This window comes from Palaemon carinicauda, chromosome 24 (assembly GCF_036898095.1).
Source record: "Palaemon carinicauda isolate YSFRI2023 chromosome 24, ASM3689809v2, whole genome shotgun sequence".
Taxonomy (NCBI): Eukaryota; Metazoa; Arthropoda; class Malacostraca; order Decapoda; family Palaemonidae; genus Palaemon; species Palaemon carinicauda.
Window position 1 is genome coordinate 34,531,550 of NC_090748.1, and position 9,805 is coordinate 34,541,354.

The following is a 9,805-nucleotide window of genomic DNA, read 5'->3' on the forward strand; positions in this document are numbered from 1 at the left end:
GCCTAAGACTATATTGAAATGTTTATTCTTTGCTGAAGTTCATTTTAGGTATAAAATCTCTTAATGGGCTAATTGCTGAATACACTATTATCAATCTCTCTGAACTTATATATGTAGGTCCATTTGGGGAATTTCTTCCACACTCGCATCAGATTAATAATTATTATCCTGGGTCTTACGTTTCTGGTTATGGCACTAAATTATTCAAAATATGCTATAGACACTGCTGTGGTAGTCTTGGAGGGGTAATATCTTACATTTATATGTTCAAATTATTCTGATTTAATCAGCCTACAAAAATAATGTGCCATCTATAAATTCCGAGTTTGGTTGTAATACGAAAATATATTATATTTCCTTTGGTATTCGGATTTATCTTTTCAAACAGCAGATGGTCAATCCTGTCAGTGTGTAGACATGTCCAAAAGAAGCCTTGGAAATACGGAAAAAAATACCCCCGCCCCACATACAATCATGACTGTAGTTATTAGTTATACACAATATAATGCTATTGTTGACAGTCAATCGCAGATAAGAAACAATACCATACATTATTTGCAGAAGCTGGCAGACATTGACAAAGAACAACACAACACTGTACGATAAATATCAGAAGGAAAATGGTACGATTGACCTTAACTGAAAAGTCATCAGCTGATTTTTTTTTCTATATTGGACAGTGAATCTCAATCTCAAAGAGAGAGCAGCTTCGAAGATATTGCTTCGACTCCGACAGACAGTAAAAAAGTTTTTGATAGCTATAGAATTTGGACTCATAATTTCGGCTTGAAACGTTTTACTCTAACTATATAATGGATATGTGTATGGTAGAGTAATTTTGTGTGTGCTAGTGTAGTTTTATGTGTGTGTGCGCTAGTGTAGCTTTGTGTGTGTGTGTGCGATTGCAGTTTTGTGTGTTAGTGCTAATGTAGTTTTTTGCGTTTGGCTAGTATAGAAGTGTGTGTGTGCTAGTGTAGCTTTGTGTGTGTGCTAGAGTAGCATTTTGTGTGTGAGTGCTAGTGTAGCTTTGTGTATGTTTGTGCGAGTGCAGTATTGTGTGTTAGTGCTAATGTAGTTTTTTGTGTTGGGCTAGTATAGAAGTGTGTGTGTGCTAGTGTATTTTTTTCTGTGTGTGGTAGAGTAGCATTATGGATATGCGTGTGCTAGTGTAGCTTTGTGTGTGTTGGTGCTAATGTATTTTTTTTGTGTTTGGCTAGTATAGAAGTGTGTGTGTGCTAGTGTAGTTTTGTGTGTGTGTGTGTGTGCTAGAGTAGCAGTATGCGTGTGTTTGTGATTATGTAGTTTTGTTTGTGTTTGTGCTAGTATAGTTTTGTGTGTGCTAGTGTAGTTTTGTACGTATTCCATTGTGTTTTGTTTTTGCGTGCTGTTATAGCTTTGTGTGTGTTTGTGCGAGAACAGTTTTGTTTGTACGTGTGCTTGCATAATTTTGTGTGTGTGCTACTGTACTTTTGTGTGTGTTCTAGTATAGCTTTGTTTTTCTATGCTTATGTAGCTTTTTGCGTGTTTGTTAGAGATCAGTTTAGTGTGTGTTTGTGCTAGTGTAACTGTGAGTCTGAGTTTATTTCATTTTATTATTATTATCATTAATAGCAAAGCTACAACCCTAGTTGGAAAAGCTAGATGCTACAAGCCCAAGGGCTCCAACAGGGAAAAATAGCCCAGTGAGGAAAGGAAATAAGGAAATAAATAAATGATGAGAATAAATTAACAATATATCATTCTAAAAACAGTAACAACGTCGAAACAGATATGTCCTATATAAACTATTAACAACATTTAAACAGATATGTCATATATAAACTATAAAAAACTCATATCAGCCTGGTCAACATAAAAACATTTGCTCCAACTTTGAACTTTTGAAGTTCTACTGATTCAACTACCTGATTAGGAAGATCATTCCACAACTTGGTAACAGCTGGAATAAAACTTCTAGATTAATGTGTAGAATTGAGCCTCATGATGGAGAAGGCCTGGCTATTAGAATTAACTGCCTGCCTAGTATTACGAACAGGATAGAATTGTCCAGGGAGATCTGAATGTAAAAGATGGTCAGAGTTATGAAAAATCTTATGCAACATGCATAATGAACAAATTGAACGACGGTGCCAAACAATGATATATAGATCAGGAATAAGAAATCTAATAGACCGTAAGTTTCTGTCCAACAAATTAAGATGAAAATCAGCAGCTGAACACCAGACAGGAGAACAATACTCAAAACAAGGTAGAATGAAAGAATTAAAACACTTCTTCAGAATAGATTGATCAACGAAAATCTTTTAAGACTTTCTCAATAAGCCGATTTTTTGGGCAATTGAAGAAGACAGACCTAATGTGTTTCTCAAAAGTAAATTTGCTGTCGAGAATCACACCTAAAATTTTAAAAGTCATACAAATTTAAAGAAACATTATCAGTACTGAGATCCGGATGTTGAGGAGCCACCGTCCTTGACCTAGTTACATCATACTTTTGAGTTTTGTTAGGATTCAACTTCATACCCCATAATTTGCACCATGCACTAATTTTAGCTAAATCTCTATCAAGGGATTCACCAACCCCAGATCTACATTCAGGGGATGGAATTAATGCAGAGAGATTAGCATCATCTGCATATGCAACAAGCTTGTTTTCTAGGCCAAACCACATGTCATGTGTATATAGTATGAAAAGTAATGGGGAAAGTACACTACCCTGTGGAACACCGGATATCACATTCCTATACTCACTATGGTGACTATCAACAACAACTCTTTGATATCTATTACTTAAAAAATCAATGAAATAAGGAAAACTATGGAATAGACCCAACCACATGGATACTTTAACCGCTAAAATAGATATAAATCCCATTTGTATCAATCCTAATAATTCTATGACATACTTCACTGTACACTCATACGCAGAGCGGTCACTTGCAGCAACAAAAACTGAGCATAAATAAAAACACTATTTATCAGTTGTCCATCTCAATCTTTTTCTTATTCAGCCTCTCTCAAAATATCATTGATCTCTTCCAAATATTACCACTTCTGAATCATAAACTTATCCACTAAGCTGGGATTATTCACTCTTTCCATAAGACTGGACTTGCTAAAAATGTTTTAATCCAACATTTAAGGTGCACAAGGGTTGTGAAAACTTTAATATATCTCCAGATCATCATCATGATCATCTCCTACGCCTATTGACGCAAGGGGCCTTGTTTAGATTTCGCCATTCGTCTCTATTTTGAGCTTTCAAAAATATTTACTTCTCCATTCATCATCTTTTACTTCGCGTTTTATAGTCCTCACCAATGTAGGCTTGAGTCTTCCAACTCTTCTTCCTTGTGCAGTGTAGGTAATATTTTGGTACTCCATCTACCCCTCACCATAATCTCATCCAAATATGGCACTCGGGTAATATCTCTTATAGTTTAATTTCTAATCTTGTCCATTCAACTCCCAAAATTTTTTGAAGACTTTGTTCTTAAAACTACAAAATCTTTTAAATATTTTACCACGACTCGTGTCCTTTCTGAAACACCAATTCCAGTAAACTGATTTATAGCCTGATTTATATTTGTAATTTCAGGCGAGTTGATTTCTAAATATATACTTAACCTAGTCATTGTCTTATTGGCTTTTTTAAATCTTTCATTAAACTTCAAATTTTAAAGACATTGTATTATAGATCATTCCAATCATATTTCATCCTTCATTGCATATTCCATTCTATTCATCTCGGTCTTCTATATATCTTGAGCTTAACTCCAGGTAGTATTTTATGCATTCTGATAAACAAGTATTGCAAATTCTGTGGTGTACTACTAATAAGGAAAGCGTATCAGCATACTTTAGATTAACTAGTTTCCTATTTCTATACAGTTCAGGTTTTCTCTATAATCCTCTACTGTTCTACACTTTACAAAATCCATGTGAAGGATAAACAGCATAGGTGACAACACATTCCCTTGAAGTACTCCGCCTTGCAAAGGAAATTTATTTTTAAGGAGTCTTCTAACATTAACTTTGCATTGCTATACTCATGAAGAGACTTAATTTAATGTATATATTTATAAGGAATTCCATAATAACGTAGGGTTCTCCACAAAATTGGATAGTGTACACTATCATAGGTTTTTTTTATAGTCCACAAATGCCATCAGGAGTAGAATTTTATATTCTACACATTGCCGTACAACGTTTATAATGAAAATTTATTTAGTAAAACTTATATCTTTTGTACATTTAGCTCATTATCATCCATGTACTAAGACTCCTTATAATAGGCCTACTATATAATAATGAAAATATAATAATAATGAAAATATAATAATAATGAAAATATAATAATAATGAAAATATAATAATAATGAAAATATAATAATAATGAAAATATAATAATAATGAAAATATAATAATAATGAAAAAATAATAATAATGAAAAAATAATAATAATAATGAAAAAATAATAATAATAATGAAAAAATAATAATAATAATGAAAAAAATAATAATAATAATGAAAATAATAATAATAATAATGAAAATAATAATAATAATAATGAAAATAATAATAATAATAATGAAAATAATAATAATAATAATGAAAATAATAATAATAATAATGAAAATAATAATAATAATAATGAAAATAATAATAATAATAATGAAAATAATAATAATAATAATGAAAATAATAATAATAATAATGAAAATAATAATAATAATAATGAAAATAATAATAATAATAATGAAAATAATAATAATAATAAAAATAATAATAATAATGAAAATAATAATAATAATAAAAATAATAATAATAATAAAAATAATAATAATAATAAAAATATAATAATAATGAAAATATAATAAAAATATAATAATAATATAATAAAAATATAATAATAATATAATAAAAATATAATAATAATATAATAAAAATATAATAATAATATAATAAAAATATAATAATAATATAATAAAAATATAATAAAAATATAATAATAATATAATAATAATATAATAAAAATATAATAAAAATATAATAATAATATAATAATAATATAATAAAAATATTATAATAATATAATAAAAATATTATAATAATATAATAAAAATATTATAATAATATAATAAAAATATTATAATAATAATAAAAATATTATAATAATAATAAAAATATTATAATAATAATAAAAATATTATAATAATAATAAAAATATTATAATAATAATAAAAATATTATAATAATAATAAAAATATTATAATAATAATAAAAATATAATAATAATAAAAATATAATAATAATAAAAATATAATAAATAAAAAAAAAATAAAAAAATAAAAAAAAATAAAAAAAAAATAAAAAAATAAAAAAATAAAAAAATAAAAAAATACAAAAATTAAAAAATTAAAAAATTAAAAAATTAAAAAATAAAAAAATTAAAAAATAAAATAATATAATAATAATAATAATAATAATAATAATAATAATAATAATAATAATTTACACTGAGCGGATGAACAGATACTTTCTTAAAAGATACCATAAAATGTCAATTATATTTCAAAGAAAAACAGGAGTGAGACTAAATAGTTTCCATTAATAAAACAATTTCCACACATAAGAGAATAAATCGTGGTAAAGAAATTTTTTGGTATATTAATAAACTTGTAATAAATATCTATGGAGTTATAATTTCAACTAATTTGGAAATACCATAAGATGCATTTGTCTATTTGGAAATAATTATCAAAGGTCAAACCATCGATGATACTACATTGAAATGAAAGCAATCAAGCCATAGTTACTGCTATAGTTTATAAATTTGATTTCCACAAGGAACCCCTCGAAATGGTAAGTATCATCAATTCAATTTACTTTACAAGGCCGGATTAAAATGAAATTTCGGGGTTAAAGGACAAAGAAGAAAAGGAAATCGTAGAGTTCTCTTACTTCAGGGTACACTCGATCACACTATTCTACCTTATTAATATACAAAAGATTTACTTTAATGTTGTTATTATTCCTAAACTTCTCTTGTAATTTTTTTCCCAAATCTCCTTTTCTCACTGGGCTATTTTCCCTGTTGGAGCCATTGGGCTTACAGCATCGTGCTTTTCCAAATAAGGTTGTAGCATAGCAAGTAAAAACATCAACAACAACAACAATAATAATAATATCACCCTTATCATTAAGGACTGAAAAATATGTATTAGTAGTAAACCCCGATAGGCAATTCTCTTCCAAAATATCAACACTATTGCGAAGAAAAAACGAATTGTTATAAACATGGATATTAGAACAATTAGCTTCCTTACTTACTGATAAACAAGCTCCCAATCCCCCATCTGTACCTCTGAAATTGGCAAACAAAGCTTCAATATTACCAGTGAGCATTATTCCTACCTTAGATTCAATGTATACAGAGGGACTCACATTACCAATCACTATCTCTTTTCCCGTTAAGTAACTGAAAGACACTGTGCCCAGCAAAAGATGCACATTATCAATTTTCCTCAAATTACTATTCAACAATTTATCAGCAAGAACTAACCCTTTACTGTGCACAGCTTCAACAAGTTCACCAAGAAAGGGTAACTCCAAATTAATGCTTATCTCCGGAACCACAATTGCCAAAATATGCTCCACTGAATCTCTAATCATAAGAGGCATCTTAATAACTTTAGTACAGTACCTTTTACTCTCATTAAATCCCTTGACAGTGAGCTCAAAGTTTGAGTGAACAATTTTAAAATTGTGTGAATTTGCTAATCTAGCAGACACAAATGTACTCTGAGAACCGCTGTCCTTCATACCCCTATAGACACTATCATTGCCCTCAAGAGAAAAAGTAAATGTGGGCAATATGGAATTCGTCGAGTACTGGTGTGTTACAGCAACTCCACTGCTAGCCTCCTGTTTGGCATTAGAATTATGTTGATTAGTCTGAGATGATCCATCCATTGCAGATTCTGACACACAAAGGTAACTCATGTGATAACCATTACAATTTATGCAAAGCTTTTTAAACCTAAACCTACAATCGCTAGACATATGGTTTAACATTCCACACAACCTCCGAAAGACTCAATTATGTGAACTTTTTCTGCAGGAGTAGAGAATTTCTGACATTTATTAACGTAATGATTAGTTTCCTTACTATCACTTCTACTACAAAGTTGACAGTTTGGTACAGAAGATTTACTTTCCATTACTTTAGTTTTAACGGCCAAACTATCAGTACTGTCTTTAACAGGAGTATTTCTGAACTTATTTCTGAAATTAATCTCTTGAGGAGTTCTAAATTTAGTACTTTTGCACCTCTCACTAGCATTGAAAAAATTATCAAGAATATCATCCAAAGAGGGGTGAGTTTTCGTGGTGATTTGAACCAAGTGACTCTTGAAATTATCATTAATACCACGCCAAGAAAAAAACCTTGTAAACTCATTAGCATCAATTTTTAACGTCCTAACAGCCTCACAAATAGTTCTCAGATTCGAGATATGTATGAAAGGATCATCCTTCTCTCCAAGCTTAAGATTCAACAATTTCTGGATGGTAGAATTTATTCTAGCTTCTTTAGAAGCAAAAGCTGAAACCAACAACTCCTTGGCATCTTTATAAGATTGCTTGTCAGCTTCCAAGCTATACAACAAATACTTAGCCCTACCATCTATTTGCTGTTTTAGTAAAAGCAACAAATCCCTATCTGGATAACTAAATGCACTGGTTGTGTTTTCAAACTCGGTTATGAACCTTAAAAAATCTTCCCCTTCTCTACTACTAGATTTTGGAAGAGGAGCTGTGGGCTGCTTAAGCAAGCTTCTAGCAGTATCAGTTACATTAGAACGAGGATTTGCAGAAACATCAAGCAAGGGCAATAACCTTTCAATTTTATCCAAATAATCTTGACATGAATTTAATTCCGTTTCCAAATCAGCCTCAACTAGTTTCTCTATTAAAGAATTTCTCAGCTAGAATCTTACTATCGAGATCAGACAACTTTTCCTTATTGTGTAAGAGAATAGCTCTCTCAGACAAACGCTCAGAAGGATTGAAGGAATCATAATTATTAACATTATTAAAACATTCAGTGACCTTTTTCCTAATAGTCTTCCGCTGACCTACAAATATCTGTAACTTATTCATATTTAACAAAATATAAAGAGCTAGAAAAGAAAATTAATTATAGGACTCTGAGTAACCCCTAAACACAAGAATTTTACTCCGGCAAATTCAGCAGTCTCCATCAAAGCCCCACGTTGGGCGCCATAAGCTGAAATTTGAACATTTACAATGGTAGTTAGGAAAACTCTTCAACACAATTCACCAAATTTATTATAAACATTTCAGAGACGGAAAAATGCTATAAATTGTCTACTCCGATTGCTTGAAGGTGGTTATATCTAGGGGTAATTTCCAAACTACTTTCAGCTTTTCCAACCTCACCTGTATAAACAACAAAAAGGAATATATCAAGATATAATAAAAGAAAGGAAATATTATAAATTCAATTTGAACAAAGTATATATGAATAATTCGTAAATTGCATATATAATCTATATAAACCTAATAAGCAATTACCGATAATGTTGGAAGTGCTCGCCAATGTAAGAAAATGGGAATTTCTCCTCGGACTAAGCCACTTCAATTAAACATATGGATAAATTATATCCTGGAAAATGAAATACATTCCGACATCAAACACTGTCCTGAAGCTATGAATATAAGCAATATAATTTTGTATAATGTATTCACTATAACATTCATTCTTCGAATTAAATCTAATATGAAGTCTTACCAATAATATAAATACGAAAGATGAACGCAGGCTGATAACCCAGGACGACCTAGCTTCACCAATTATACCTAAGCAAAAGTATTGTACAAATAGAACAAATTAATATGAGGAGCTAATATCAAAATTAGTTTAATAGTACACAATATATAAATATATATATATATATATATATATATATATATATATATATATAATATATATATATATATATATATATATATATATATATATATATATATATATATATATATATATATATATATATATATCTAACAGAGAGGAAGGAATTTATTTTTATATTGGTGCTTTGAAGGCTAAAGGCAACGGATAATGATTACCATTAGACATTACGATACCCCTAACAATGCTTGGTTCTCACCTTTATCCATGCAAGCTATGAGACGAGTCGAAAGCCCTCGAAGTTTAAAGTTTCATGCTGAAGGAAGCTCAGAGTCCAAATTAAGGGAAGTTAGTTCAAGATGAATAACTTCGTAAATGTGGAAACACTTGAATCACGTAACCCAGACATGGTTCGATAAAATAGCAGCACAGTACAAATTCAATGATAAAAATCTTGTAGCACAAATCTAGCAGCTAAAATCTTCGTGCCCAAATACTGCCAGTGAAGATATGGACGGTATGGTTTGCTAGGCCAGACTGACTTGGGTATATCCATGAACCTCCCAAGTAAAGAAAAAAAGGGCGTGATTAGAAGGCTTGTTAGCTAATTACTTAGCTCGTAGTAAGCAAGCAGGACTTAGATGGTACCAAGGATATAAATGTAATTGAACTAGTTATTTTAATAGTTTAAGAGAAAAGTCCTCCTTACTTCAATAAATACATATATACATATACTAATAAACAAATGTAAGAAATCTTAATTTCCGTTTACACTGTATTATAGATCATTCCAATCATATTTCATCCTTCATTGCATATTCCGTTCTAATCATCTCGGTCTTCTATATATCTTGAGCTTAACTCCAGGTA